General features: G+C 42.6%; 1 long non-coding RNA gene across 1 annotated transcript; it reads left to right on the top strand.

Moving 5' to 3' along the window:
- The first annotated feature begins 1,248 nt into the window (after positions 1-1,248).
- Positions 1,249-18,571, top strand: LOC310706093. The gene is made up of 4 exons (XR_014525663.1): positions 1,249-1,328; positions 13,913-14,011; positions 16,061-16,128; positions 18,217-18,571. It is a non-coding gene; the product is annotated as an uncharacterized lncRNA (long non-coding RNA).
- Positions 18,572-27,433: the final 8,862 nt, after the last annotated feature.

Here is a 27,433-nt window from a genome sequence, read left to right as displayed (position 1 = left end):
TCTTCAAGGAGGAATGGGAACTTTACACAAATTACTTAAAAACACAACAAAATGAACTGGACTCCTTGGCAGGTTTTGAATAAACATACACGAATTTATTGTTGATAACATGATGGATAGATATGTAAGGATATATGCAATTTTATAATATGCAGAGAAAATATGTGCAGCAAAATCAGGGAGAGGAGCCCTTGGTGGAGTGGGGGGAATAAAAAAAGGGGGGGGAATTATGTAGGTGATTAGATGGTTTGATAATTTGTTATGTGGAAATTGAGCAATTTTTTTTTTTTAGAAAAAATGCTGGGCTGAGGTCTGTTTGGGCCTTATCCTGAGGCGGCATAGTTTGGATAGCTCAGTTGTTTAGAGTATGGTGCTGATAACGCCATGTTGCAGGATCAATCCCTATATGGGGCAGATGAATATTCATGCTTTGCAGGGATTGGGACAAGTTGATTCTCAGGCTCCCTTCCAACTCTATGATTCCATGAGTCTATGATCAAGGAAAAAGCTGATGATGTCACACTATCTCTTCATGATACAATTCTCTTATATGATACAGACCCTCCAAGTGTCCCATCTAAAGGCAAGCCTGTATACAGAATTTTTTTAAAATATGTTTTATTATGTTTTTATATATATTGGAAGCTGCCCAGAGTGGCTGGGGCAACCCAGTAAGATGTGTGGGGTATAAATAGTAAAATTATCATTATGGAATGGGACGGCCCTATTTTCATTGGAGAATTGTTACAGGGCTTTATCGTGCCTTTGGCCTTGTTGTGGCTCATAGTCATCCCTAGTGGTTTGCATGAAGGTTCAGTTCCATTTAGAACAGGCTTCCTCAACCTCGGCCCTCCAGATGTTTTGAGACTACAATTCCCATCATTCCTGACCACGGGTCCTGCTAGCTAGGGATCATGGGAGTTGTAGGCCAAAAACATCTGGAGGGCTGAAGTTGAGGGAGTCTGATTTAGAAGAATGCATGCATGCACCCGATTCATTCTCCAGCCTTTCATTGGGAATGAAATGGATTTAGCTATGAATAAATGTATACTGATTCTATATTCAGTTTGAAAGCAAATGTAGGCAGACTGTGTCTGCTTCCTGTGTATGACTCAGATGGCTCCCTTTTATTGTATTTATTTTCCAGTAAACTTTCAGGGAAGGCATTGCTATATATATGTCTTCTTTCTTTCTAATTGCATACTGGCTAGAGATGACACTGGTAATTTTTTTTCTATGTGTGTCTAAAATTTTCAGAGAAAAGAAGTCTCAGATCTGATGTCACTGGAGCTCATCACAAGAGTCACTGGAACTGATTCTAGTCTCAGGTAAATGACTGCAAACTCAAAGTCGGGGGGAGAGAGACACAGAACAGCTTCAATGGATTACTTGCAATGCAATCCTGTGGGTTAAACCACAGAGCCTAGGTCTTGCTGATCAGAAGGTTGGCGGTTCGAATCCCCGCAATGGGGTGAGCTCCCGTTGCTTGGTCCTTGCTCCTGCCAACCTAGCAGTTCAAAAGCACATCAAAGTTCAAGTAGATAAATAGGTACTGCTGCGGCGGGAAGGTAAACGGCATTTCCGTGCACTGCTCTGGTTCGCCAGAAGTGGCTTAGTCATGCTGGCCACATGACCCGGAAGCTGTACGCCGGCTCCCTCGGCCAGTAAAGCGAGATGAGCGCCGCAACCCCAGAGTCGGCCACGACTGGACCTAATGGTCAGGGGTCCCTTTACCTTTACCTTAATCCTATTCATGTCTACTAAGAACTAAATGCCATAGAAATCAACGGTGCTTATTCGCAAAAACACATTTTATTTATTAAATTTATACGCTGCCCTTCAACTGAAGATTGCAGGGTAGTTTATGATATAAACGCACAAAAATACATACCATAATAACAAACAAAAAGTACCCCTCCCCAATTTAAAGGGCCTGGGGAATGTGGGACCTAAAGATATGTAATGAAGGCACCAGGTGAGCAATACGCTCCAGCATTTCTCTGATGAAAACAGGGACGATCTTTAAAAAATAAAAAGCTTTGTGCATCAGCCTCTCATCTTGCTCCTTTCTAAAATTTATTTATTGCTGTGTATTTCTTTTCTTTTTGTAAATGTACCAAAGAATAAAATAAATGAGGGATTAAGAGGTTTTCTCAGGATGGTGGAGAGTATGTGTGACTATTTGGTGAAGCGGTGGGGGCACTTGCCCTTCTCCTGATGTTATATGTTCTGGTGGGAGGAACACAAAAAATGGGAGGGGGTGTTGAGGAGGGTCAGTTGGGGGGGGGAGTGAGACATGTCCCTATTTTCATCTGAGGAATGTTGCAGGGTATAACTTCAGGGAAGATAAGGTTTTCAATCGTGGTGTTGTACATCCACTGTTTGAGGTGGTAGTGTCAGGCTTCGGGGAAACAGATTCCTCTCCTGGTGACTGTAAATAATCAGATCAAATGAAAGGAGCATTCTTACTAGTTAGTTTCTTCAATAATCACACCGAGAGACAAAGGAATGCATATCTCTCTAGAAACGTTCACCCCCTCCATCCCCATTAATCTGTTAGAATTCCTGCTCCATGATTGCAGTCATGGGATTGTTGTCTTTCACATGATGGTGTATGTTTTGACTCCACAGAGTGGGAAGTCACGGAGACAGGATGTTTGTGTTACTGTGTTCCGTGAAGTGGGACTATTGTCCTTTGTTTTTTCTCTTTGCTGTCTGATGCTAGAGAGAGAGGGAGCCATATTGCAGTGCTCCGTGTGTGTTTATATGTAAATAAAGTAGATTAGCCAAAATGCTGAGTTGCTGAGCTCTGTCACACAAGCTGCAAAGACTCTGTGGATCCCTAAATGTGCCGATGTCTGCTGGCATTGGTCGCTGGCATTGTTTCTTCAGCGATGTTCGGGCTGAAGAAAGCTTTTGAAGCTCCCGGACGATTGACCAGGAGGGAGAGAACATGCCAGTTGGGCATGTGTCTCTGCCAGGGTCCTACTCGAGTGTAGGACGAGCTCCTGACATAATCTACGTCACTGCTACGTCGGGTAATCTGAGCTTGTTGCTGTTGTGCTTTCTGTTCTATCACTTTCCAAGCCCCTCTAGTCTTAGGTGAAGGGGGGGGGGTCAGGAATGCTGTCTAAGGACACTGAATCTACCAATTGTCTCTCTCCTGTTGTTTCCTCTTCTAGCTGTTCCTCACCCAGTATTTCCCAGCTTTTCCCCTCTGGACTATGCCCCTCTGCAAACCACTGTTCTAAATCAATACTGTCCTCCTGCCCTTGGAAAGGTTCAAAAAAGGGGGGCGGCTCCCATCATTCCTCCTCAGTCCAGCCCCTGACAGGTACGCTCACTGGGAATCATAGGTGAAGAAAGTTCAGGCTTTCAGGCTTCCCATGGGCATCTGGTGGACCAAAAAATGTGTGAGCAGAGTATTGACTTAGATGGACCTTTGGCCTCCTCCATCATTATGCTTTTACCTCCATCTTAAAGTATCAAAATACACCTTTAAATATGCATTTTGAGAAAAGATGCATATTTTTAAAAACAAATCTCATTAAATATTTTGAGAAGGTTTTTCAAAGGATTATTAGAAAAATGGAACCAGATGGAGTTGTGGGTAATAATATGTGAAAGTTGCAAGGACCAGAAATAGATAAGTCATCCAAGCTTAATTTTAATCCTTTGTATCCAAATATAAGACACAGGGTTGTAGTCAACTCACTTTTACACAGAGTATACCCATTGAAATCAATGGGCCCAAGTTAGTCATGACTACTCTGAGTAAATGTGGGTTGAAAACAAGCCATGCTTTATATTTATACTCTCTCACACAAATATATATAATTCCATGGCAAAAAAAGAAGAAGCATTTATTTGGAATAAATCAGTCATGTTGACCTAGATGGGTCAGTGTTGGGAATCAGAAGCACAAGGGACCCAGCTAGTCAGAATACATTTTAAATAAATTACATTAAGATGAAAACCATTTTCCCCGATTATAGTTATTCCCTCCTTATTCTTATGCAGATTCAAATCCACATTTGCAAGCTCCTAATATGTGAAGTGTCTACTCACAAGACAGGGCCAAATCCCCAAGGCAGCAATAAAGCATTTGTTCGGAATTTTAAACAGCTGCCCAAAATATGAATAGAAGTATTTTTCAGTGAAAGTATGCAGTGAAAGTTCCAAAGATTCTGTTAAATAGAATTCAACATGTTTCAGGTTCCAACACTTCAGCACAAATTGATATAATTGTAACCGCTGAAGGATACCTGCCTTCTAAGAACTTCAAACGTTCTTCAGCAAATGATCTCTTTGGGATTCTGTAATGATCTTATATTAAACCTTGGTGGAATCAGTCAAAACATTATGGGATTCCTATTCTAAAATGCCTTCCTTATTTTGTTTTTCAAGCACTAATAAAATGCTCTTTTATTCTCTTGCCATTTATTCACAGTATTTTGGAGTGATAAATTACATGACAACATAAGGCCATTTGCAGTCTTCTCTTTTGCAATTTGTGCAATTTTTCACCTTTGTGAAATAAAATTATAGATTAAAAAAACGCATAAGTGGGCCAACACAACATCTAAACTACCATGCTGTTATATTGTACTTCCTAACTGCTCTTTTGTTCATCAAAAGGAACCTATAATCATAACATCAAAAAGGTTCATTCTTGTCCAGGCTTTGATCCTGGTTAATGTGAAATATTTTCTGGCCAGTCCTAATAAAGACTGAGGTTTTTTTTTAAAAAAAAAAATATTGTGGCTGCAATTCTGCACTGACAGTGCTTTTATTATTTGTGTGAAAAATTTAACTCCATGTTTTATGTTTCTATATAGTGTGTCTTTGTAAAACAAGAACAACAAAGCAGAATAAATAAATATCTATACATTGATAAAATAATAAGAATAGAAAATAATTGTTTAGACATGATGATGCTGATCTATTTTTCTTCACTTGAAAATATTATTTTCTTCACTAATAACAGCCAAATACTAGCCATGCTTACTTGAAAGTCAGTGCCATTGTGGTTTGGCTTGGTAAAAGTGTGCTGGATGGCTGTCTGAGTAAATTACATGTACATTGAATTACAGTCCAATTCTGTTCAGGTTTAGAAATGACATCTGACTGATTTCAGTGCAGCTCACTTCCCCAAGTAGGTTGATATAGAATTGTAGCCTTAATCCCATTCACTCCAATCTTGTGATTTCTGAAGAGACTGGGGAATTCTTGTGGAGATTCCGCTATGGGCGCCTGCTAATTCAGTTGTGTGTATGGATAAATTCCATTGAAATGAATGAGGTCTCCGGTATTCACAGGAGCCAAGCATCAGAAGGACATGGGATTGATGATTTTGGCCATCAATTATCTTTAATGGTATCAATTGTGCATTATCAGAAATTGTCATGAAAGTGACTGCAATGACAATCTAAAACTTGTTGATTTAGATTCCTTGCTCAGCTAGCCACTAAATTTATAGATTAACCTAGATTAACCATTCTACCACTCATTGTACTTGTTGTACTCAATCCTTGCCATGTCCAGTTGGGCAGGGATTGCAGATAATGCTGAGTTAAATGGATCAATCACCTGACTTGGTCTAAGACAGCTTGCTGTCTCCTGGTTATAAAAGACAACTGCTGTTTTCAAGAGACATGAGAGCAATAGCAAACTTTTGGTGGCAATAGAAAGTCTAGCTGTTTTAAGCAGGGATACATACATATCAGGTTCTCACGTGGAGCAAATTTAATCTGTATACTGCCAGTTTCTTACATGTCAATCTCTGGTTTAAGGCTATGACTTTAGGGGTGGCGGCAGAGTGCAACTACCTTATCTAGTACAAGACCTGAATTTCTCCCATCTGACTGCACCCTCCCCACTCCCAAAGCAACAATTTTGCTTATAATAAAATGAAAACTTCTTGCACTATAAGCTCTGGTATATGAGCATTGTGGTAAATAGTTTCTGAACTGGGGGTCAGAATTCCATGCACATCATTTGCAGCCTTCTAATACTGCAAAGGGTTCATTGCAAAATTTGAGACAATAGCTTCCAAAAGTATTGGAGCTACCAGCTAAGAAGGGCAAAAGAAAATCTTTCTTTTTCTTAATACAAGGCGGGAGGGGAGAGAGAGAGAGAGAGAGAGAGAGAGAGAGAGAGAGAGAGCGCACAGATTCAGGAATGATGAGCTAAATGAGTGCCTGGCCTGACAGATGAGGTGGAAGTGAATTACAGCTGAGATCATTAAGTTTCCAGTGTTTCTGAATCTAAATCAGATCTGCAAGTTGATCTTCATGCAGAAAGGGCCAACTTTATTTTACAGCTGCAGGTAGCTCATTCCTCCTCCTCCTCCTCCTCCTCCTCCTCCTCCTCCTCCTCCTCCTCCTCTTCTTCTTCTTCTTCTTCTTCTTCTTCTTCTTCTTCTATCACTCGTAGCCGAGTAAGATTGTCTTCCATAAACACACTTTTAGCAATGACAAGACAGGGTTGAGCATACTCTTAGATTGAAGATAATTCAAGGTTTGTATTTACAACATTCATCCAAATGCAAATATAAAGCCTATCTTTAAATCACCCAAAGTTTGGAGAGGCACTTTAAGACTGAGTTAAGGGGTAGCAGGCCAGTGACTTACCTGTGACACAATCACCTTCCTCTCCACACTCATCTTCAGTATTCTACTGGTAACATTTGACTAGGAAAGAGCTTTGGGATCATGAAGGAGAGATATCTAGATATATGTAAACCACTACTGCTAAAATTTATTACCTGCTGTTCAACCCATGATCTCAGGGCAGCTTACAACAATTAAAGCACAATATTAAAAGCAGTTTAAAAGAACTTAAAATCACAGAAGGTGGGTCCCAACAAAAAACATCTCAAGCGTCCAAAGCCAGGATAAAGAAGGGTGTCTTCAGCATTCATCAAAAGCTGTATAATGAAGGTACCAGGCATACATCTGTGTACAGGGAGTTCCGCAACTTAGGGGCTGTCCCAGAGAATGCTCTTTCCAAGGCCGCAGCCTCCTGAGGGTGGTGGAACAACCAAGAGGGCCACTTTTGCCAATCTTAGCAACTGTAGGGAAGATGGTGGTTTTTCAAGTATTTGAGGACTGATTTATTTAGGGCCTTAAACACTCATGTAAGCAGAAACAAGCTGGCAGCCACTGCGGCTGTTTTAAAATGGGTTATATGAAATGTAAATGCAATTCCAGCCTGTAATCAATTAGCCTTTGGGACGAATTGAAATGCCCAAGTCATCTTCAAGGGCAGCCCCATGTAGAGAGCCAGTGTGGTATAGTGGTTAAGAGCGGTAGTCACGTAATCTGGGAAACCGGGTTCGCGTCCCGCTCCTCCACATGCAGCTGCTGGGTGACCTTGGGCCAGTCACACTTCTCTGAAGTCTCTCAGCCCCACTCACCTCACAGAGTGTTTGTTGTGGGGGAGGAAGGGAAAGGAGAATGTTAGCCGCTTTGAGACTCCTGAAGGGAAATCCAAACTCTTCTTCTAGAGCACATTGTAATAATGCAGTCTGGAAGCTACCAGAGCATGGAGTACAGTGGCCAAATCATGTCTACTGAAAAGAGGGCATAGCTGGCAAACTATCAAAAACTGAAGACGGCACTCCTAGCTACCAAGGTCGCCTGATAGTGTTGAATCCAGCAGTACCTCCAAGCGGTGGACCTGCTCCTTCTAGGGGAATGCAATCCTGCCCAGGACAGGCCATCTCTCCGCCTCCCAGCCATCAGCACCTAGGCCCCATAACACCTCGGGATTTAGCTTCAGTTGATTGGCCCACATCCAATCCATCACTGCTTCTAAGAACTGGTCTGCCTCTTTTAATTCACTTGGAATTGACAAATAGAGCTGGGTGTTAACACGTCGGCTAGATGAGGACCAGCCCAAGACATTTTGCTGCCTCAGGTATACAAGTTTGTACGCACACGTAGCTTTTCCCCTATCTCTGATTAGCCTCCTGCATCTGTTGTTTAATAGTAGGACCGGCCCCAACTAGGACGTGAATCTCAGAGTGAAACTCATTTCAAACACATTTCACAATATTTCCTGCCAGGATAAGTACTTACATGGGGGTGGTGTGGCTGGAAGAAGAGAAGCATTGTTTGTGTGTGTTCATTCACACGAGTTCAAATGCATCTTGCCCCACCCTATTCAGAGATGAGTTTCTTGAAACCATAGGGAGCATGCTAAAGTCTCCAAAGCTATAGTGTAGATGCAGAAAACAGTGGTGACCCTTAGGGCCTCAATGCTATGCGGTGTCAAAATTCAGCACCACCCTGCCTTTTGTCTTCCCGTGCCACTGAAACAGTTGCACTCCCCTAGATCTGCCTCTGTGAGGAACCTGTGACCCTCAAGATGTTGTTGGATTTCTCATCAACCCCAACCAGGGATGATGGGAACTCCACATCTGGAGGGCCATAGGCTCCCAATTCTTCCCCTACTACATGCACTCCTGGTAACAAAACTCTTAAAAGGTACCTGCAAATTCCTCCCTAAATACAAAACAGGAAAAGCAGTTTACTAGGGATAGCTCCCCAAAACAGGGGCAGTTGGAGTGTATAATAATTTGGTTGTGTTCCATTACGACTGGAAGGATTTGATAATTTATATGGGGGTCCAAGGTTCATAAATAAGAGCTACCAGGAAGCTACTTGGGATGTTTGGCTGTATAAATCAGTTTTCTCTATATCATGTTATTTGTTGCACATTGTACGGTGTTATACTGCAAGGCCAATATTGCTAGCTGCTTCTACGTCCCTGTATACATAAATCAAGAGGCAGTGTGTGAACAGTACATATTAAATACAATATTGATTCTACTTGCCTTCCCAAGAATGGACGAGGGAAGCAGTTGGGTCACAGCTATGCTGGAATTGTTTTGACCTGACTTGGCACTGCTTGAAGAAACTCATAATGCAAGCAAGAGGGAAAGCAAGGGAGGAAATGAGAATATGGGCTGGAGAATTAATGGTCTGAAGAGAGAGAGAGAGGAAACAAGAGGGGTTGAAACACAGCCATCCATACAGCAGGGTAGTTCATGGATCCACGTTAATGTTCTCCTGAGATTACTTTGTTTTATTAATGAAGACACGGGCCGAACAAAAAAGAGAGGAAGATGTGCCTTAAAACAAAGTCCAGAACACAATGAGGGCATACAGAAGAGAATACACAGAATTACCAGCCGATATGAAAAGAAACCAGCAAACTCTCTTTTTAACCTCTAGGCGTGATGCCAGATTTTTGCAGCTAAAAGACAGCAGTGACTTGATTGCCAGAATGTCTGAGTAAATATGAACAGCATCCTGCTATGTTTGCATACGTGCTTCAAGGGTGCATCCAAACATGTGTGCCAGGTTGTTAAGTTGGTCCCACACTGCCATGTTTCTGCACAGGAGATCACACAGCGCTCAGGGAGTGGTTTTTCCAGAGCTGCCCTACGCAGGCTCTTCTGAGTCAAAGGGAGGAGCACAGCGAGTGAGGGCAGAGCAACATAATAATGTCAGTTGTGAGGACCAGTTTTGTAGCTGGTGTGGCGATCACACAGGGTCCCTGGACGTTTCACCGTCTATTGATCACTGTGCCACCACTTTATTTCTCGCTGCCACCACCCAGGCCCTACCTGGGACAATACTGAGTCCAGTCAGGGTTAAATTGGAACATAAATTTCTGTTTATTTATTGCAGTTTAACAAGCATGTGGTTTCATAAACGGTATCGGTCCATTACAATCACGGGGTGCCTATCCAGACCTATAACTTCCGCTACCTGCTCTCACTCACTAAACCACCTCTCGGATATTTACTTGTCTTCCTAGCTCCTAACTGTTCCTGACTCAGCTTATTTCACTACACTAACTCAACCTACCCACAACTCTAGCCCAATTCACTCCCACTCCAACCACCCACCCAACTCCCCTTCGCCCCTCCCAGAGCTGGTTTTATAGTCCCTCTGATTCCACCCCCCTGGGTTCTGATTGGGTAACCTGTTTAACTATTTCACCTCCAGCATTCTCATATGTTAACGTCACACCTAGCTCCTTTTGTGGCCCTGCCTCCTTTGTGCTCTGAGATCCCACTGCCTGCTCCTGGTTCCAGAATTTTTCACATCAAAAAGTTGAGCGCAATCGAAATCTGCAATCTGGGTTTACGGGCTTTTGCAATGAATATTTAGATAGTGTATGTCAAGGTGTTTGACTACCTGACCTGCCTTTGCTAAACTCATTTAAAATCATCCTCATCATTTATAAATATACTGATCTCGCCATCTGTTTCTTATTTTGTTTCCATAGCTCTCTCTGCTTAAATTCCTGGCCACTTCCTCCATCAGTCTCTCCTCTTTCACCTAAGTACCTCTTTTTCTCTCTCCCAACTTCCCTTCCCCAAATTTTGCTTATTACCATTCTTCCTTTTCACAGTCTCTATTGTTTTAACAGCTCTAGAGATGGGCATGCTTTGCAATTGTTTTTCACTCTCCTAATCATTGACAAATGTCATTTTTATTCTCTCCTGGTTAACTAAGACTGCAATCCAGCAAAGATTTACCTGGGAATAAATTTAGCTGATCTCACCGGGATTGACTTCTGAGTAAATGTGTGTAGTAGGATCGATGCTTTATTTATTTAAAATGCAATCACTAGTACAGATTATATCACCTCTCTTGAATCCCTTCCCCCGTACTCCCTCCTCTTCTCTATGCTCTGTGCAAGCTCAGTCGCTATCAAATCTAGCTTGCTCCTGTCAGTCACGATCACACCTTTACACCTTCTGCCATGCTGGGCCCAGTGTTTAAAATAGCCTTGTCTCTTTGTTTGCTAAATGGCTTCTCTTTCCCTTGTTCAAATTTTACTTCTGCCATGAACTCAATACAGGTAAACCCTATCTTAATATAGATAAACCCTTTGGCACTATGGAGATCATAATATTTATATATCTGTGTTGAGGTTTACTGAGATAATTGCAGTAATTCAGGTCATTTGTCACAGAGCAAGCCGGTTAGTAAATCACACAGTTCAAATCTGGAGTTAACTCTTTATTAGCGAAGCATGATCTTCACAGACTTGGCTGAGTTTGAGTCCTAATGAGCACAGCAGCTCCTGCCCTGTAGGTCCTACTTCATGAAATCAGTTGCTCAGACTAAAAGTCCCCAACTCTCCACAGCTATCTATGTCTCCTCTTCATGGCTTATTGCAAGCAATCAGAGACTGCGCCTTCATGAAGCCTGTCTTTGCTCTTCTCATTTCATACCTCGCCTGGTCCTAGAAGTCAATGAGGGAGGGAAGGTTGTCACAGCAGGAGGGGAAGATACTCATGACTCTTCACTAGCCTGACTCATCTCTGCCTCTTGACCTCCCTCTTCCCATTAAGCTGCTTCAGCTTCTGCCTCTGATTCTTGACTTCTCTCTTCCACAAACTCCCCCCACTCACTGAACCCTGTTACCCCTACAGCTTCTGACACCTCCTCTTCCCAGTCTTCCCCCTCTTCTCCCTGTGACTACTCATCATTGACCCATCACTACTCTCCAGATTCTGAGCCTTCTTTCCTTGGTAGTTCCTCAGCCAGTGCCTCTGTGTTCAATCAGTCCATGACAACATGGGCTTGGATAGCTCAGCTGGTTAGAGCGTGGTGCTGAGAATGCCAGAGTTGCAGGTTGACTCCTCATATGGGACAGCTGCATATTCCTGCATTGAATATGGGACAGCTGCATTCCTGCATATTCCTACAACTCTATGATTCTATGATCATTGCTATGTCTAGGTTCTTTTATTTCAGGACTACAGCTCCCATCATCACTGACCATGTTGCCCGGTGCTGATTTCTATCTCTATAATACTTTCCCACACTTCATGTGTTTAAAGCACTTGACACTTCAGCTGGAAAAAGCCTGAATGTATTCAGAGCCACAGGAAGGTGGTGTGGTGTGGGGGACAAGAAAACTGAAATCCCCAGCAATTTTCAGGGGCTGCACGGCAAAATTTGCAGGCATTCTATAACTCACTGGCTTCAGAGGAAATCCTCTTCTTGTGGACAAAAGCTGGTGGCTACCATTTTGCTCTCAAAGGCCTCCAAAGTGATGCTCTGGGATGATGCAGGATTGCTTTTAAGGGGGTTTCTAGGAAGAAAAATGGTGGCCCATACTATTTTCCACTATATTTTCACCAGAAGTCCATCTTAGCATATAGTGTCACTCTGATGGCTCTGATGGTCTAGTGGTTGCCAAGAAAGGAGCTCCCATGGTGGCAATCGGTTGAATTCAGTGTAGTGCTGAGGTTAACATTCTGTCAGTGCAATCATTTCTTTTCGTGCTATTAAACTCCCCCCCCCATCTGTTTTGTAGTTCCCCCACCCAGCCTTCTGGAGCAGATTGGGGGATGATGCAGGTTACATGTTGTGGAGTGAACAGGAAATAATTGTGTGAGCACAATTATTTAGTTAAATACTGCCCAGTGAGGTTGCCCCTGAATGTCACCTCCCTCAAAATCAGAAAATGGGGTGGCAAAATGGATGAGCATTTTGCCTTGTTGCCAGACTCCTCCCACTGGTGACCCCTTATCTGCATAGTCCCACCCCTTCATTTGCACATCTGCAGTCTGGGCACCTTTAAGTGGCACAGTGCTGGAATGTGATCCTAGTGTGACAGAACTCAAAGAAATGATTATATAAATCTGATATTTTAGTTCAAAATGGGTGTGAGGAATCTCTGGCCCTCTGAATGTTGTTGGATTCCAGTTACCATCAACCCTAGCTGGTGGTCAAGGGGGATAGGAAAGCCCTCTAGAAGTCATTAGATTACAAGTTGTGTAGGACATATTCGCCTTTGACTGGACTTAACCATCCAGAGGTCCTTTACCTTTTTACCTTATACCACTGCTGACAGAGTTTTTAAGTTTTTAAGAGTATAATATAATGCAATTACTGCAAGGTTTGCCAGAGGCAGTGTCGCATACAATAGTTTGTTACCTGCTCTCCTTCTGACTTCCATGGCAGTCAACAGAATTCAAGTTCACTGCAATCCTTCAGTGGATATTGACTACCTAATACGTTAATATTAGTGAGGCTGAAAGAGTCATATGGTGCTGAAGAGTTGACATATTCCCCTGTGATACTGAGATAATATACTGTATCTTTCAGTAAGTTGCCATAAATATCATTTGGTTGGGGGCAGAAGAAGAGATTGATTAAGCCAGCCAGGAGAAAAGGAGAAATCAATCAATTTGGAATTAATTATGTCAAAGCTTTAAGTGCTGTTTTTTCACCAAAAAAACATATGGAGAATGGACAGGTGAGCTAATGATTATGAAGCACTCCAAATAGAGTTGTGAACAATTACTTGAGTAGACATTGAACTTGGGAATCCATTTAGATATGATTGATTCCACCGTTGCAATTGAACTGATGAATTGATTCTATAGTTGTTTTGGTCCTTGAGGTTCACTAAAGATTAAATACTAGATATATAACAGCTGAAGGTAAGTATCTGCTCTTTTCTTCAATAACTCACTTTTAAAATGGCATCAAATTCCCATCAGCCACAGCACTGTGTAAAATGCATTGATTTGTAAAGTGCATGCAATAGGTAAAGCCCATCTGCTCTCTAGTGGTAGGAGCACTGCAAATACCTTGCCGGGTTCTTCTTCATGATCTGTAACATTAATGCATGGTTTGCTTCTGTTATTTCACGTCATGGGACTTTATCTGGACTGGGCCAACATGTGATTCTGGTAAGTTTTTTTTTTCTTTAATAGCAACATAAATATGAAAACACAAGGCAAAATAGAACTTTGTCGGTTGAGCACATTTTCTCTGTTAGCTGATACATGGCAGAAGTCTTTTCAATGACATAACAGAGAAAGAGAAGAGTTAGCTGGGCAGCTGCTACAATATAGCTTTTATTTTCTCAGATATAATCTTTGTGAATCTGTGTCATGGCAGCATAATGGGAAAGAAGGGAAGAATTGGTATAAGGGAGGGCATCATGCAAGGTGTGGCTATAGAGGAAGGTAGGTAGCCCTGTTTGGATGGAGTCTGTCCTTATTCACTATGAGTGATTACTTAATCATAAGTTTATCATCAGGACTCCAACTTCCAACCCTGATCTGGACCAGGACACAGACAAGTCAGGCTTGAGTTACAGGACTATGGACAGCTCCTGTTTGACGCTTTGTTCTTACATGGTCTGGAGCAAAGCTGTTCCTTCCAGGCTCTACCATCTTCCTGAACAGCCTTAAAGGGATAACCCTGCAGCCTGCATGGGTAAGCATTCAGTCAGAAGCATAATGTTTCTAGTTTGGATGGGGCCAGTCACTTAGTGGAATCCAGATCAGGGTGTGTGTGCTTACTCTGGGGATCATAGAGATTTCTGGCTGAGGGCAGCTAATGCTTGTTGCAGTGGCCGGGATGAGGAAATAGCCCTTCTGTGGCTTGTGCCACTAGGCCTCCCGATCTGGCTGGCTCCACTGCCTCTGGGTCAGAATTCTCACTGCAATTTGAGGTTGAGGTTGTGGCAAAGTGCCTTCTGAAAGAATGTTTCCTGTTGCAAAGTCTAGAGCTATATTATCACTCCTTTGACGTGAAAGTCTCTGCATCCCATGCTTTTCTTGCTCTCCATCTTGAATAGCAGTGATCCGTACAGGGATACCCATTTAACTTATGGGTGGCGATCTCATCTAGCATATTTGCAAAATTTTGCCATGTGGAAAATTACCCAATTTTGTCATTTTGAAAGTCAGATTGGGTTGTCGGGGCTGCGTCCTTGTACTGGAAACTTGGGTTCGTTTTAGATGACAAAAATTATTGAACTGCAGCTTGGGGACTGAGCTGTGGCACACATGAGGGATCATTAAAATGGGAAACTGGCAGAGCTACTGCATTTCTTATCTCCAAGACCTCACTGGGAGGAAAACAACATAACTCAGATTATTTTAAAGGGAGGAAACACACACCTTAACATTGCTTCCTGGCATTTTACAGTACAAATTCAGCAATGGAAGAATGGAATATCTTGAGATGTTGCGCCATCTCATTGTCTGGAGGTTTACGGGGGGGGGGGTTACTTTTGATGGGCATGTATGCTTCAAGAATAGAGAATGCTGCCTTTTGGCAGAGGGTTAAAGGAGATGATCAAACATTCTCTTCCAGCTCTAAAGCTGCCTTCAGAGAGAAATATGTATGTGCTGAAACCACCTCCCTGCATTCATTTGAGGAGTCTGCTGATTAAGTCTTCTTGCTTCACCATCTCATGTTGAATTAGATACCAGTCAACTGCCAATGATGGGTTTTAGGAGGCTAAAGTAGGAAAAGCCCCCTGAAAAAGCTCTGGTGTGCATGAAGAAGGCCACACAAACCTTTGGATTCCATCTAGTCTGGCCAGTGCACAGTGGAGACTGGGTCATTTGGGCAAATGGGGCACTGCCACCAACCTCCATCTGTCCTCAATGTTGCCCTTGTAGAACCCAGCAGGGAGACAAAACTCATGAGTGTCTGCTTGTCAGTGACTGCCTCCTCCTCCTGTTGGTCTCCATGCCAGCCCAAAGGGCACCAGCCATCGCTGACATTGAGCAAGGGTATTGTGAGGTTGGAAATGTTGGGATACTGCCAGGGAGACAAAGTCCATCATGGCCCCACGTCGCCTCCGGACGTCCATCGATCTCCCGTAGACACGCACTATCAGCAATTAGCGACACGAGCTCCAGAAATAGCTTGCCACATTCCAGGGCTGGTGCATGCTCTTATCAGCAGATAATGCACAGCGTAAGATGCACGCAGGAGAGCATTTTTCATAAGTTTATTCTGCGTTAGTCAGAACAGAGAAAAGCATGACTGCCTTCTTCAGTGTTGAGGCACTGAGAGAGAGAGAAATGAAAGCAACAGAAAACATAAACATCCTGTGAACAGGAAATGCACAGACTCTGTGACTCACAAAGCCTGCTCCCTTTTAAGGTGGAACGGAAATATCCTAACAGGAAAGAGCCAAAGCTCGTGGGCTGCCACAAGCCCCACAGCAGTACATTTAATGTCTGAACTGCAACACATCTAATATGTGTTTTTAGGAGTTGGAGGAGGAGGACCAAGAGGATCCATGTTCATGACTTCATGGAAGCAGAGTGAAAGTGGTCAGGTTAGTGCATCTCCCTACTACTTTTATTTTATTTTATTTTATTTTATTTTATTTTATTTTATTTTATTTTATTTTATTTTATTTTATTTTATTTTATTTTATTTTATTTTATTTTATTTTATTTTATTTTATATATATACCGCCCTCTCAGGGCGGTACACAGAATAAAATCAAGATATAAAACCACAAAATACATAATAAAAATAAAAACAACCACCCCATAGCCCCCCTCCCAAAAAAACCACATTTTAAAAGGGCATAGGATGTCAATCAGATCAACCAAAGGCCTGGTTAAAAAGGAACGTTTTTGCCTGGTGCCTAAAGGTGTATTATGAAGGCGCCAAGCCAACTTTCCTGGGGAGAGTATTCCACAGATGGGGAGCCACCACAGAGAAGGCTCGTTCTGGTATTGCCACCCTCTGGACCTCTTGAGGAGGCGGCACATGAAGAAGGGCCTCAGAAGATGATGTCAGGGTCTGGGTAGCTTCATATGGAAAGAGGCAGTCCTTGACGTATTGCGGTCCTGAGCCGTTTAAGGCTTTATAGTTCAAAACCAGCACTTGGAATTGGGCCCAGAAACAAATTGTTAATCAGTGCAGTCGGACCAAGATCAGATTCACCAATCTGACCCGTACACCGCTATGCACCAGGATAGGTGCTGTCTGTGGTGATGCTGGGCCTGTGCGCCATAAAGAACAAATAGACAGGGGAATGGAGCCGGGATCTATTACCCCACAGGGAGTGGCAAGCCTGCCCACAAATGACTTAATTGATTTCCTACACCCCCCGCTTGGTACCCTGGTCTCTACGTGCTACGAGCCTGGCATTAGACTACCCAAGCAAGACCAGTCTGAAATGCTCTCGTCCACATATGCCTTGATGCCGGAATTGGAGGCTTCTATTATTCTAAGCCCAATACGCAATCAAGATCCACAGCAATTGTCAAACTTTGACCCACTAGCAGTACCGACACAAGATACAGCTGTTGACCTGCTACCTGTACAGCCTAGACGGATCGGCAAAGCCCTTGCTCTGCAAAAACCAGCTGAACATCATGATACATCAGCTGAACATCATGATATTCGTAATGGTGTCATTGAAGATCCTCTGGGCCAAATCAACCTAATGGCCCCTCAGTTAAAGCTATCACACCTACCTAGGGACCAGCGATCAGTGTAATATGCTCAAAGTGTCTTGCTCCTTGGTCGCCGAATTCTGCGCTAGCTGAAGTTTCTGAACCATCATCAGAGGTAGCCCTATGTGTCGCTATGTGATAAAAAATATATCAGAGCCGTTTATAGCAATAAAACACAAAATGGTATGATAGAAAACTGATAAAAGTTAAAAACAGACATCAAATAATAATTGCGGAAGCAGTGCTTTTTTCCAGGGGTACACAAGGGCACGCAGTACCATCACCTTTTTTTTCTAGAAGAAAAGCACAGTGTGGAAGGTTGTATTTTTAATTGCCTGCATATGCCTGACAGAAGAGAAACATTTTCCACAGGCATTGCTAACAACATGCATTCAGCAGGTGGTTTATAATGCTTGCTGCAGTTTTTAAGCAAGAAACAACACCAAACGGCTGATTATGTTTGCATCTCGGCTATAAAACAATGTCATAAAGTCTTGGCACGGCCGTTACTTATGAAACGTTTTTACAAAAATGTAGCAAACCCCAAGTTATAAATGTGTAATTAATATTAGCTGGAGATCAAGAACTTGAACCCAAGAGTGCAGAGAGAAAATGGAATATCTTATTGCATTTCTAATAGACACAACACCCCTTATAATTTCTAGGAATGAAATGAAGGTTATATGGACTACATACACCACAGTGGTCAACAATTGTGTGTTTATTGTACTAAAACAGATTGTGCAGGATGGCAATCACTATCAGACCCCTTTAAAGAATGGCATCCTTTAGTTAAACAAACTTAGGGCTAAATCACCCAATCAGGTCCAGTGGTCTACTGTTTGCAACTGTTTGCCAGCCCAGTAACATGCACCAAGATGCTAATTTTGCTGCTAATTGTACTTGCAATTGTGGATTAACTTTCATGTTCTTTATTTCTTTTGGCTCAGCAGGCGCTGCTGTGCTATGGTCACATGACTTCAGCTGGGAAGCAGATTTTGGCTAAACATTAGAAAAAAACTTTCCAACGGTAAGAACTGTTGCAGATAGGCTTGCTAGATGGTAGACTATCTTTTGATGGATGTATTGAAGGGCCATCTGTCAGAAAGTTGCACTGAAAATCCTACACTGAACTGGGCGTTGGGCAAGGAGACCTAGAGACACACATCCGCACTGTAGATTTAAAGCCGTGTCATAACAGACATGGATTCCTTCAAAGAATCCTGGGAGCTTTTGTTTGTTAAGGGTGCTGAGCTACTCCTAGACTCACAGTTTCACACCCTAGAGCTACAATTCCAGAGTTCCTGAGGAAGACACCTGGCTTGAGAGCAGTACATGTGAAAAGGATCTAGGATTCTTGGTTGACCACAAACTTGACATGAGCCAACAGTGTGACGCGGCAGCTAAAAAAGCCAATGCAATTCTGGGCTGCATCAATAGGAGTATAGCATCTAGATCAAGGGAAGTAATAGTGTCACTGTATTCTGCTCTGGTCAGACCTCACCTGGAGTACTGTGTCCAGTTCTGGGCACCACAATTCAAGAAGGACACTGACAAACTGGAACGTGTCCAGAGGAGGGCAACCAAAATGGTCAAAGGCCTGGAAACAATGCCTTATGAGGAACGGCTAAGGGAGCTGGGCATGTTTAGCCTGGAGAAGAGGAGGTTAAGGGGTGATATGATAGCCATGTTCAAATATATAAAAGGATGTCACATAGAGGAGGGAGAAAGGCTGTTTTCTGCTGCTCCAGAGAAGCGGACACGGAGCAATGGATCCAAACTACAAGAAAGAAGATTCCACCTAAACATTAGGAAGAACTTCCTGACAGTAAGAGCTGTTTGACAGTGGAATTTGCTGCCAAGGAGTGTGGTGGAGTCTCCTACTTTGGAAGTCTTTAAGCAGAGGCTTGACAACCATATGTCAGGAGTGCTCTGATGGTGTTTCCTGCTTGGCAGGGGGTTGGACTCAATGGCCCTTGTGGTCTCTTCCAACTCTATGATTCTATGATTCTATGATTCTAAGATAAAATGATTGTTATACCACATTAAATTGTAGCTCAGTGAGGGGAATACAACTATCAGCACCCTTGCGTGTCAAGGTCCCAAGACACCCCCCAATAAAACACATAATGACACATTATTTTTGTTTAAGGTTTTTGGCATAATTTTGGCCAGAACTTTATTAAATTGCAAGCAATGTGAGTGGTTGCTTAGGCACTGGTTGCGACTATCTGACCCCGCACGGTGACAGTCTGACATTTGCACACCTGCGAAGTCAGAAAAGGGTAAGACACCCAGGGAGAGAGACGGGACTGGGAACCATGCCTCACCTCTCCCCCAATGCTCCCAGGGGCTCTTGCGTGGCCCTAGCCCCTTGACAGGGTTTGGACAAAAGTATGGCGAGCCCCTGGGTTCCTTTAACGGAAAACCCTTGAAGCAGCAGCAGCAGCACTTTTGGAGGGGCAGGCACAGCCAAATCCATACCCCTCCACCAACCAATTCCCAAACCAATGCCTAACCACAACCTTACAAGTTGTGACGATTTGCTACACAGTAGGCCAAAACCAAATGGCATCAGCCAAATGGACAAAATTCCTACCGGACCCCTGCCCCAAAGCAGACGACCCCATGACAGGCAAAGCAAGGTCAAGCGAACAGCCTAAAATAGGGAGGGAGGGCGGGTGATCAGATGCACACAGCGAAAAGAGGAAGCTCAACGCTGCGTGCAGGGCATTTAAAGGCTATGGCTATCAATCAAAAAATTGCAACATATAATTCTCCCCAGCAACAGCCAGCCCTCTGCTAACGGTGGCCAAACTCTTTCCTGCCCAGCAACAGTGGGGTGTCTTGCTAGCCCCCACCGCAACACATGCTCTCCATGAAGGAGAACACGCTTTACCAAACTACATCTCCCAGGATTCTCTGGGGGAAGTCATGACTGTTAAAGTGGTATTAAAGTGGTATAATAGTGATTTAAGTGTATGGTGCAGGTAGCCAAAGATACGGCCTTCTGCTGTGTGTACATATGTTTCTCTCTGTAAAAAATCTGAACTCGTGCACACACCCCAGCAGTTTTTAGCATTCACTTTTTACATCAAATACATAAATTGTAATGTGCCTAAAAATGTGTGAAATATCCCTGAAGGTATGGAAGCTCTCTCTGGTGACTCATTTGTGGGATAAATTGCAGCCTCATACTAGAGCAGGCTTCCCTAACCTGCGGCCCTCCAGATGTTTTGGCCCACAACTTCCATGATCCATAGCTAACAGGACCAGTAGTCAGGGATGATGGGAATTGTAGTCCAAAACATCTGGAGGGCCGAAGGTTGGGGATGCCTGTACTAGAGCATTATTAACTTTAGTTAATGTGTGAAGGGGTTAAGACCATTGAGTAAGTGGAGTAAACAGTTTCCCAGGACTTAACTAGGTCACAGCCCCTCACCTCCAGTGACAAACAGTTAGGAAAGTTCTTTGTCTGATGTTTGTCCTCTTCCACCATGTGAAACCCGACCAGATAAGACGTGTGAGCTTGATCACTCCAAGCTTAGACCACGTGTTCAGAAACCTTTCCCCATATTTTGTAGCCCAAGATTTCTCTCTGTGTTTTCTTGCTGCTGTATGGAAAAACACATGAACCTGACCTTTGGAAAGTTTGTAAGTAAAAACCATTTTACCTTACAAAACTGTGTAGTCTATTCTATGCTAAGGGGATTGAAAGGGGAAGTACTGTAAGCAACTTAACATGGGATAATTAAAAAGGTCTAACAGCCTCTATTCCCACACTTTACTTTGCTGCATGCTTTGTGTTTTAAAACCTCTGCTGGGACTCTCTCATACCAGAGAGTATTCTGTCCTGCGTTTGGATCTAGGGATCCAGCGAATTCTTCTTTACACTAGTCACAACCAACATCATCCACATGCTGCTCTTGGAGTGCAGCTATCAAATCATGAACATGCAAAAGTGAACCAGCCTACTGGGACAAAGCAAGAGAAATGTGTTGTGTCGAGTTCATCTTGGAATAGCCATAAGGACAGTAAAGCTGCAAATATGGATATGGGCAGTGCTATTTAAATGGCATTAAGCCACACGGTTTTCAAACCCATGCACTTCTATAACTTCATCAGAACTGTTTTTAGGATTTATTTTATGTTCTTCTTGACAGAGGGCAATGAGCCAATTCAACCTTTGGCCCGCAGCTACATTTCATTGAGATATAACCAGCTCTTGGTGGCAAGTAGATGCACTTACTTTTGCAACTGTTGAGACTTCGCAATATTATGCATGCTCTTGGTGCTAAATTTTCTCTTAAGGAAAACTCTCTTCTCCCCCCTCCCTTTCTCCCCTGCCATCATGGGCCTTTAGACATTTTGATATCTTAAAACGGCTGTGTGATTCCAAAAGACAGCTTTTCTGTTTTAATTAGAGTGCTTCTTATTGAATATGGATTGCCAAGACTGTATCACATGCTGGGCTTGTGGGCCTGTTAATGACTTGGTTGTGAGATGTTTACAAGATTACAAGTGCTATTGCCCACGGTGAGCGGGGTGGTAAGCATTACTTAAAACTAGGGGATAATTTTTGGACAGCAGAAGAAAATACAGCTTGACACATTCCGATAGACTGGATTAGTGCTGCTGTCTTCTACTGCTCTCCACCCCATGCAAACAGAAATGCTTTGTGGGATTGCTTAACTGCAGATTTGCAACACTTACATTATGGAAAGCTTATATCTGCATCTTAAACTTATTTCATTGTAATTCCTTTCCCCCAGGGAAGTGTATTCTTTGGAGGGAAGCCAGGGAACCATAAGAGGGAGTGTTCAGAACCCTCATCAAAATACAGTTTCCATTATTCTTTTGAGGAACTGATGGTAATTAAAGGATTTTTTTTATAAAAAAAACACCACTGATTTCCATCTCTTAAGTTTAAGTGTCCACTGACTGATGGTATTTGACCTACTTATTGGTTGAAACAAACACATTCATAACCGAAACAGTTGCTAGAGCTCTCTTTTCTGCTGCAAAGAGCTGTAAAGGGATTTTTATCAAATTAATCATTTCTCTTCCTAACACATAAGTACCGTATATTTTATCTCCATGCATGTTAGAAATTGTGTGATTTTTGTCTTTTAGGTTGTTTTTACCGGAGCTGTGACTGTATAATAAAATTTGTCTATTGCAGGATGATATTTTGTCCTCTTCCTTCAGAATATTTAAGAAATTATCAGCGCATGATCTCAGAAATGTATCAAAGTATTTGCTACACGGAGAACAAAAGGGAAAGTGTGTAGCTGTTTGTTGGAAGATGGTTACCTGAAAAACCCTATTAATTGTTTCAATGGGACACTATTTGCTTCATCCTGCTTCATTTTGATAACCTTTTTGTATGACCTTTTTTTTTTTTTAAAAAAAGGGCTTTTTAATTCATGTCCAACAGAATTAAGGCTCACTTTAAAAACGGAAGGAAGAAAGACCTGTTTGACTTCTCTCCTCTCTGTTATTAACCTGTCTGTCTGAGTAGCCATTCACTCAGCTTCAGGCACCTATCTCCCTTTGTTACTAGTGTTCAGCTAATTTGCTTTATCTCCTCTGTGATGTGAGCACTTAATTAAGTAGCCTAATTAACTTTTAAATTGCTCCGACTCTCAGCAGAATGATGGGCCATCATGAGGCTTTCCCCGCAATGCTCCCCTAATCGACCTGGCAGCTGTTTTGGTTTGCTACTTGTGTCAACGTGTAAGTGTTTTGTCATAGTGGGGAGTAGTTGTTGTTTAGTCGTTTAGTTGTGTCCGACTCTTTGTAACCCCATGGACCAGAGCACGCCAGGCACTTCTGTCTTCCACTGCCTCCCGCAGTTTAGTAAAACTCATGCTGGTAGCTTCGAGAACACTATCCAACCATCTCGTCCTCTGTCGTCCCCTTCTCCTTGTGCCCTCCATCTTTCCCAACATCAGGGTCTTTTCCAGGGAGTCTTCTCTTCTCATGAGGTGGCCAAAATATTGGAGCCTCAGCTTCAGGATCTGTCCTTCCAGTGAGCACTCAGGGCTGATTTCCTTCAGAATGGATAGGTTTGATCTTCTTGCAGTCCATGGGACTCTCAAGAGTCTCCTCCAGCACCATAATTCAAAAGCATCAATTTGAATTATCAAGCCCCTTCATGGATTACTGCCTTGCCGTGGCGAAGGGGCTTGAATAACTCAGAGAAGCTATGAACTATGCCGAGCAGCGCACCCAAGATGGACAGGTCATAGTGGAGAGTTTTGACCAAATGTGATCCACCTGGAGGAGGAACCGGCAAGCCACTCCAGTATCCCTGCCAAGAAAACTCCATGGACAAAGACAACAGGCTCACCTATATCAATATTATCTATACAGACTACTAGCTGCTCTCCAAGATCTCTCACTGAGTCTCTCATACCACCTGCTCTTAGGAATGTCCACATTTGTCAATTTTTGTTTCTCTCAGTTTCTCATCCCCCCCTATTCTTAAGTTCAGTTCTTTACATTTCCACCTCAGTTTTTTTAAGTAAGTCCTCATGAAAATTTATCAGCTTTTTAATTTCAATTTGCACCCCCAATATGCAATTCTGCCTGCATCCATTTTTTTAATGAAATATGCTCATTTTCGCAATGTATGCTATTTCACTTTAACCTGATATATGCATTTCTGTACCCAACTCTATGCATTACTTGGCTGAAGAACTGTATTTCAAAATTAAGAGAAATGTGAATTTCAAGAGATAGCTGTGTTTCAGTCTGTATATTGTTATAGGAGGTGCTAATTAAGTAGGTCTGCCATTGAACGCAAGCAATCAATTTTCTCCCTCATCTGTGCATGCTGCCTGGTTTCTTTACATTATTTTTTTAACTAAGGGATGGAGAACTTGTGGCCCTTCAGTAGGATTCAACTTCATCCAGCATGATCAAGGATCAATAATGATGAGAACGGAAGTCCAACACCATCTGGAGAACCACAATCACCATTGCCTTTTAACTAGACTTCACAGGGACAAACCCTGAGATCTTCTGCAAACACATACTCTCCAACATTTCTCCAACAAAAATAGGGATGTCCTACTCAACAACAAGGGACGTGGGTGGCGCTGTGGATTAAATCACAGAGCCTAGGACTTGGCGATCAGAAGGTTGGTGGTTCGAATCCCCGCGACGGGGTGAGCTCCCGTTGCTCGGTCCCTGCTCCTGCCAACCTAGTAGTTCGAAAGCACATCAAAGTGCAAGTAGATAAATAGGTACTGCTCCAGCAGGAAGGTAAACGGCATTTCCGTGTGCTGCTCTGGTTCGCCAGAAGAGGCTTAGTCATGCTGGCCACATGACCCGGAAGCTGTAATGCTGGCTTCCTCGGCCAATAAAGTGAGATGAGCGCCCCAACCCCAGAGTCGGCCACAACTGGACCAAATGGTCAGGGTTCCCTTTACCTTTACCTTTTACTCAACAACAACAACAATAATAATAGTAATAATTTTATTAGTTATACCCCTCTCATCTGACTGGGTTGCACCATCCACTCTTTGTGGCTTCCAACATATATAAAAAACATAACAAAACTATACAGGGCTTCCTTGAGATGGCTTCCAAAGGTTGTATAGTTACTTATCTCCTTGGCTCGGGGGTCGCATAACTCCATACCCTCCTACATTTCTCCGGTGAAAATAGGGACATCCTAAGGAAAAGTGGGATATTTTTGGATCAAATCAGAAACCAGGTTGGCTTCTGTGAATCCAGGATCACCCCTGGAAAATAAGGACACTCGGAGCTTCTGCAAACATGATCTGCTGCATGTAGCCCCTCCCTATCCTTGTCTGGGTTCAGCAAGTTTTTGGTTTGTTTGTTTTGGAGCCAAGGACCAGAAAATTTCCTTATCCCACTTTTTTTTGGGGGGGAGGGGGGGTTAGCTGGTATGATGCTTCCAGAAGTTGTTGGACTCCAGCTCTGACCATCCCTGACTGGCCATGTTGTCTTGGGCTGAGTGCCTTCTCATTAAGGCACTGCTTACTGAAATCCAGTTAATTTCAATGTTTTCTCTGAGTTTCTTTTGAATGTCTTGCCTGCAATCAGCATGGAAGGTGCATGCCATTGTCTGCGTAGGAATTTTCTGTTAATCTTATTCTGGCTGAAGCTGTTTTCAACTGCTTGTGTATTACCTCCTGTAATCAATGGAGAATTGCCCATGTCACTGGCCTTGACCTTTTAGGTTTGCTGCTGAGATTGCTAACAAGCAAAATTAGGTTGAAAGTAGGAGAAGAAAGGCCCCAGAATGGCATTTACGTTAGTCAATCTAGTTGCTAGGAGCAACTGCAACCTACTTATTTGACTGGCAACCGCTTGTGTGGAATAGAATGTTCTTTTTGCAAACATGCAAATTGGACAGGAGAAAGAGGAGACCGATTGGTTGAACTGCATCGTTATACTACAAAAATTTGGAGTTCTGATGAAAAATGCAGATGAGTATTATAATTTGGCAGTAGGTACAGAGCTGTTTGTATAATTCCAGCTTATCTAAATAATGGGTGCTGTATTAAAAAAAACAAAAAACCAGGCACTGAAAAATAGAAAACCAAATGACCAGTGAACTCACATGGACAAGCAAGCCCTGGAAGTGTTTTTTCTAGCTGTCAAAATGCCTGGAAATATTTGTTGAAGAATTTAACAAGGAAGGACCTTTGTAAGAGATTTAGGGATGCATTCAAAAGGTCTGCTCTGAATAGATGTTAAATTTATGGGCCTAAATTAATCAGGCTATTAATTTCTATGTGTCTACTCTGAGCAAAATTAGCTGAATATGACCCTTATATTTTTATTATTTTTAAAGTATCTAAAATATTTTATGTATATATAAATTATAATATATATATTTGAATGATAAGACAGACCCTGACTATAGGCTTACACTCTAATAAACATGAGGCAAAGAAATAATAATAACTGGCAGGGGGAGCAATAATCACTGGATTTATCTTTCACTGGCTAATGGATGAGATTAGGTTGATCTTCAGTTTTCTATGATGTTCTACCTCAGATGCAGCTCTAGGTCACCTGGTTGGTGGCAGAAGCCAAAGTGTGCCTCTTGTGTAATAACCAGCCTATTATAACCAACATGCTTAAGTCTAATTAATGCATGCAGGGGTTAATACCATAGAGTAAGCTACCTTGCCAGAATAAGCTTTGTCCACTTTCCCTCACCTTGGGGGGAACTAGGCTATTGATTTCCAAATAAACATGGATAAGATTGGATGGCACATCCTTTTGCATTCCATATCTATCTATATCATCTATCTATATCTATCTATCTATCTATCTATCTATCTATCTATCTATCTATCTATCATCTATCTATCATCTCAGCTCTGCTCTTGCTCTCTCTTTTTGCTACTCTGTTCCTATATAATTTTAATTTTTTAGTTTGACAAAATAATAATAAATAAACAAGATTTTTTTTAAATGAGTGGCATTTCTGATGCAAGGAGATCCCTGTTCCACTGTATCAAATATGCACTTTCCATGTTTCAGAGCTATGCCCTAATCTTGCCAAGAGTTTTCATCCCTTTTGTGATTTCCCTGTATCAAATGTGGGGATTGGTTCCCATTCAAAAGGCCGCATGGCTTTCTCCCAATAAACCACTCAGGTCTATGTCTGTCAAAGTGCAGTGCCTTTGAGAGATCACAGGCACTTTGTCCTGAGGAACAGGGACAGCTTGTTTGTGCTAATTGCGCCCCAGTTTGATAAATGAGTAAAAGGACAGGAACAGTACAGCACTACTAGAGCATATTCTTTATAAAATGTGTGAATGAAGAAAAGAAGGAGAACAATGAAGAAATGAGCATATGCAGACTTCCCACACAAACGCTGAAAAGAACAATGCAAATTGGTGAGCTGGGTTTATTCCATGCACCAGAAATCTTCATCTTCAAAATTTCAAACCCTTAGGAGTAGATAATGGCTGCTTGCCCTGCTCCAGGTAGGTAGTGTCTGCAGCTCTTTGCAGGCTGCCTTCCATTTCCCTGGTAGCAAGGAGTCATGTCCACCAGCTGACCATTGTAAAATCCCTAGTGTAGACTGCCAAGGCTTAAAGTTTCAATTGCCCAGTCATGGGCTGCCAAGGGGGGCAAAGCCTGATTGGCAGACCTGGGCACAAAAGTTCTCACTCTGGT

This window comes from Podarcis liolepis, assembly GCF_965112155.1.
Source record: "Podarcis liolepis genome assembly, chromosome: 4".
In the NCBI taxonomy this organism is placed as follows: Eukaryota; Metazoa; Chordata; class Lepidosauria; order Squamata; family Lacertidae; genus Podarcis; species Podarcis liolepis.
The sequence above is the reverse complement of the archived record's forward strand: the minus strand, read 5'-3'. Positions and strand labels throughout refer to the sequence as shown.